The sequence below is a fragment of the Coregonus clupeaformis genome, chromosome 15 (genome assembly GCF_020615455.1).
Source record: "Coregonus clupeaformis isolate EN_2021a chromosome 15, ASM2061545v1, whole genome shotgun sequence".
Lineage (NCBI taxonomy): Eukaryota > Metazoa > Chordata > Actinopteri > Salmoniformes > Salmonidae > Coregonus > Coregonus clupeaformis.
The window spans coordinates 38,772,007-38,778,001 of record NC_059206.1 but is presented as its reverse complement, the minus strand read 5'-3'; positions in this window follow the sequence as shown (position 1 = coordinate 38,778,001).

Genomic DNA, 5,995 nt, shown 5'->3' with positions numbered 1-5,995 from the left:
ATTGGGGTTTGGGGTTGGGAGGGATGGGGAGTGTGTGTGGGTTGAAAAATATATAGTATTTATGTTCATGTTTATGTACATGGTACATACATGTATACATGCACAAAGTTTGCGTATACCAGTTGAGTTTTGATTTATGGGCTGGGAGAAAGCATTTTTTGTGAATAAGCGCTATTTTGTGCTCCACATGAGTGATACGTGAATACAAATCGTATTGGGGTGACATATGTAGTTTTAGTACTTTTTTAAACATGAGAATCATTCAATCCATGCTGCCTTAAGTTTACATCGCTTTCCACTGCAAATGTTTTGCCTTAAACCAAGTGCAATGCAGTATTCCTTCACCTGTCCTGTCTCTTCTTCCATCCAGACTGTTGGTGCTGGTGTGTGTGGGTTTAGGAACGGAACAGTGGGTTGTGGACAATGCGTTATAGGGAACCAAATTGGGTCCTAAAACTGCTGGAACCCTTTTTCTACCACAGAACAAAAGAGAAAAGACGTTCAAACAAACCCTTTCAAATAGTCAGTTAGCTCATCATCTCATCATTGCAAGTTATGCATGGCTGTGTAAATGGTTTTTTGACAACATTCAATTCCATTGAGACTGATATTCAGCTGACATTTAGAGTTGTCAACAACCTCCCTTTACAGAAAGAAAACAGTATTTCATCATGTTATCTTTCATTTGCTTTATCACCACTCCCTCCATCTCAGGGCCCTGTCACTGTACAGTGTGTGTGTCACACACTCCTCCCTCCCTCCCTCCCTCCCTCCCTCCCTCCCTCCCTCCCTCCCTCCCTCCCTCCCTCCCTCCCTCCCTCCCTCCCCCCTCCCTCCCTCCCTCCCTCCCTCCCTCCCTCCCTCCCTCCCTCCCTCCCTTCCTCCCCCTCCCTCCCTCCCTCCCTCCCTTCCTCCCTCCCTTCCTCCCCCCTCCCTCCCTCCCTCCCACCTTTCTTCTCTCCTCTCTACAGCTGTCGGAGGGGACAACCCTGCTAGCACCTAATCAATACTGGTGTTACAGCAAGCAGCAGCCAGGGGAAATGACTGTGCGTTTCATAACAGGGGCAATAAAAAAGCAGTCCTCCATGCGATGCTACGAGAGATAAATCATCTCGGCTTTAGGGTCCCTGTGTGTGAATCCACATGGTGCAGAGGTGGATGCAGCGCACCGCCTTACATCTCTGTTCTCTCTTTCTGTAGCCCCCCTGCTCTCCTCGCACCCTCTCTCTCTTCTGATGTTCATCTCCATTCACCCTCTCTCACCCTGTCCCTACTTTCTCCTCTCTCTGATCCATCTCTCTCTCTCTGCTCCCCTTGATCGGCCTCTATTTCCTCCAGCCTTCCTACTTCCTCCATCCCTCCCTCCCTCCCTCCACCCACCCTTCACCCTGTCCTCTGTCCTCCTTGCAGCAGTAGGCATGCTAGGCTCAGCCTGGCATATAGATGACCCACTTCTGGGGTTGCCACTGCCAGTTGTAGCCCGCTGCAGAAATGTGTTGCCTTTTTTTTCTCCTCTCACATAGCCCCGGCTAGCTAAATACCTCCATAAACGTGACGATGCCCAGTCACTCGTTAAGCTATGGGCAGGGCAGCTTTACCCAGAGCTGAAATCTCTCTCATGGAGGAGGGAGGGGGTGGGGGTTTAGAGGGATTGCTGGGGGATAGAATTTGGCATCAGCCTTTTTATCTCCTTATCACATCATCAACGACAACAAGAACAACAGCATCAGCAGTATGAGCTAAAAAAAAGGAACAGGGACTGATGTTTGAAGTGGTTAAGAAAACTGCATCTCTGCTTCTGTCACTGAAGGTATTGCTTTTTCATGAATGTTACGCTAGTTATTATGTTTGGATATTTTATGGAAGCAAAGCTTTCTTGGTAGAGGAATAACACTTCCATCAAAAGCCACCAACAACTGGGCAACATTGTTTGCTCGTTATTTCAACCTACCTTATCAACGTTGTCACACTGCATCAACCTGGCTACTTGATTGAATTTGCTAAAAGTCATTGACATACACAGATTTTGTCTTGATATAACCAAATAGCGTCGACAGGTTTTTGTGATTTGGTTTATTTCAAATTAAACTCAAATCTGTTGACATGATGACATCTCAACCAAATATCAACCATAATTTGACGTTGTTCTAACATCTTTGCCTGGTTAGAAAAGCATTTCGCTACACCCGCAATAACATCTGCTAAACACATGTATGTGACAAATAAAATGTGATTTCATTTGAAAAAGATAGAGCAGCCAGTCAGTAGCAGCTGGACAGAATGAAAAACAAAACAGGGCTCGGAAACCAGAGAGACTGATAGCCTCGCCAATATGATAGCTATGATACAGTATGTATTATTACATTTCGGACCCGTATAAAAGCCTTATCGGATGGTCCTAGTTGCCCTGCGTTGGCTCTGTGAGATAGCCCCTGCTCTGGACTCAATCATCTGGGCAGGGAAGGAGGAGGGAGGAGGGGACTGGTGGGGGGAAGTGCTGTCATTAATAGATCTGCTGTGAAATACTGAGCACCCTTCAGATGCACTGTGCTGTGCCAAGGCTGGCTGGACTAATATATGATGGGCTCTTGGGGCTAGAGGACAAAGGTCAGTGTTAGAAGGGGTGGGGGGGTCGGGGTTGAGGTGGAAGGGGGTCATGGTGGTAGTCAGGGGTAGGGGTGATAGAGTGACAAGGAGTGGTGGGGATTGGGAGTGGGGTGACGTCACAATCTGCACAATGCTGAGTGGTTTATTGGAAAGCCAGCAGGGATTGCTTGTCACCACGTATAAAACACCTTGACACATCAGTAGCTGGCTAGCTGTCCTTAGTCACGGCATTACCTAAATACTGTCATTGATCTGGCGTTGCTGTAGCTGTTGTTGAACTATGGCTCTGTCTGTTCACTCACACACTCACACAGGGCACATCCTTGTCATAAGACAGCAGGGGCGGTCTCTCCTTGCATGCTATCTGGACATCACAGCATCACACTGGGGCCGAGTGTTAACAGTGTTTATCAGCAGAGCACGTGGCCCCCAGCAACACACACACTCACACTAGAGAGAGGGAGGTCACAGGAAGGTGATTGCCTCGATTTGTGTCTGACTCTGACAGTGTTGTTATGTGCTACTGATGAGTCTATCTCATGTACAAGTGCTTCCTCAAAACACGCCTCTAACCGAGTTCTGTTTTTAGAAATGGACAAATGGACATTTACGTAAATATTCATGAGATTATGATGCCATCATTGAACAAGTGAAATTCATGGACTTCATGTCTCTCCTTCTGGGGTTGTGCCATTGAGTAGCCTTCCATTCCTAAATCCACAGCTCTTAGTTCTGAGGGCGCCCACCTTTTCTATGGATCTTTATGTAAAAGAGTCATGTAAACTACAGCCCAGCAACACGTCATTGACCAGCAGAAAAGGTTTCCCTTTAAGTTACAAATAACAAGTCCAAGCTCACTCTCAGGATCACCCATCGTTGTTTCCTAGCCTTTACTATTAGTTTACCCCATATAAACAAAATAGTTGTCCGTCTATCTTGCCATTCGCTCCCTGCACCTCTGACTAGGTTTTCAGTATAGTAGCCGTAGGTCTAACTGTAGGAGACTATACACAACTGGCTATAATGCATTTCTAATTTTGGGGGTTGTTGATTTGTCTTCTGAAACATGATCTAATATATTTTGCAGCACTGAAACAAAAATACAGTATGTTTTATTTGCTTTGTCATTGACACTGATACTTGATACTTGAAAGTAGAACAGTACTGGCAAATATTGAAAACTGTGAAAATGCACAATGTTAAAAAAATACAGAAAATGGAAAAAGTGGTATTTTTCATGAATAAATAAGAATGTGCAAATGTTATCTGTTCCCTGTCAACTTTCTCCTAAAGTGTGGATAGACCTGGCTTTCACCTCAGCGGTGATGGGAAAATATGCATCCTGTGACATATGGTGATTATATCTACAGAAGTGCCTTGCCAAGGTGCTCCACAAACACCACCAACACCTTAGCTTTTATTAACTGTGATACCATGTCTGAAAAATCACACTTTTAACACTGAGACGTTCTCCCTACTTTATGAAGGAAAAGAGTTGGTCACACTTTATTTGAAGGTCTGCTTATAAACTGCTTATTAACCTTAATCAATAGTTAGATAACCATTAGTAAACTTTGGATTACATTATATACAATCTATTAACAAAAGTAAATACAGTATATAAACAATTTATTGCAATCATATACAAATCACGAACAACAATCCTTATACATGTATTTACATGGTTAACAAATCATGTTTACAGGCAGTTTATAAGCAGTTTATCGTCAAATAAAGTCATACTGAAAAATTAATGTGGTCCATCACTTTTTTTACACTAAGGTTGACTTTGTTTAGAGCTTACTTGCATTAATTAAATCCCTATTGAAGACAATAGTCGTTTGTCCTTTCCCTCTGCTCTGGCCCTGCTAAGATGGACTTCCAAGCTGTTTGATCAGAAAGCCAGAGTCTTAATTTACATTTTACATTTACATTTTTGTCATTTAGCAGACGCTCTTATCCAGAGCGACTTACAGTTAGTGAATACATTTTTTTATTTTTTATACTGGCCCCCCATGGGAATCGAACCCACAACCCTGGCGTTGCAAACGCCATGCTCTATCAACTGAGCTACATCCCTGCCGGCCATTCCCTCCCCTACCCTGGACGACGCTGGGCCAATTGTGCGCCGCCCATGAGTCTCCCGGTCGCGGCCGGCTGCGACAGAGCCTGGATTCGAACCAGGATCTCTAGTGGCACAGTTAGCACTGCGATGCAGTGCCTTAGACCACTGCGCCACTCAGGAGCATGGGCAATTACCACTGTATGTATTTAACTAATTCAACCTCAATCTAGTGTTATACTTGTTTAAGGAAGCTGTTCTTGTTTGTGCCCCATGACTCAAGCCTAGGAAAAGTAGAGACTCAAACAAGTCCATGACGTCATTTGTTACTGTATACCCTTGGCTTACTCACAACACTGGAGTACACGTTTCAAATGTTGCAGATAGAAATGCAATGTCTAGAGCTGACACAATTCTACAAGGTGGAGAGTAATTTCTGTTCTACGCAAGGCTGTGTAACGTTGTGCCACCCTGAATAAGTGGGTGAATCAGTCTATTCAAAGTCACAAGGACCACGTCACGTGTCTGCTGGTTTTTGCCTCCTTTTACTACTGAACTGCCGATTCAGAGCAAAACCAGGTGAGTAGACACCTCCATGACTTCAGTCAATCCATGGCTATCATTAATTGACTTATAGTGTCAAGGGAAAGAACCCTGTATGCACCAGGGCCTCTTAGGGACAGGAGTTGGACACCTTGCTGTGCACAGCACACACATTGCTGAACATGACTTATATTGATCGTATCAGTTCTGATGATGTAAGCCTTGTACAAACAAGAGAGGGGTGGAAAGAGAGTGAAAGAATAGGGGAGGATTAGAGAGAGAGGATGGTCAAAGAGAGAGAGAAAGAAAGAGAGATGGTCAAAGAGAGAAAGAGAGAAAGAAAGAAAGAAAGAAAGAAAGAAAGAAAGAGAGAGAGAGAGAGAGAGAGAGAGAGAGAGAGAGAGAGAGAGAGAGAGAGAGAGAGAGAGAGAGAGAGAGAGAGAAAAGGAGAAGAGTTTATTGGCCAACCTGGTCTCAGAGCATTTCGTATTATTCTGTACGTAAATCCGAGACACTACTTTTACTATGATACTGTATGTTACCTTTCGTATGGTACGTATTCATTTGTGGTTGTCCATCACCCATTTTGTATAATATGTTACGAATTACAATTCGTATTATTTTATTATATGATATAGCTAAAGGTACTATATGTAACGAATTTTCTAAATGTATGATATGTTAAGAATTCTAGTTAGGTGGCTAACGTTAGCTAGGCTAGGGGTTAGGGTTAGGGGTAAGTTTAGGAGTTAGGTTAAAGGGTTAAGGTTAGGGGAAGGGTTA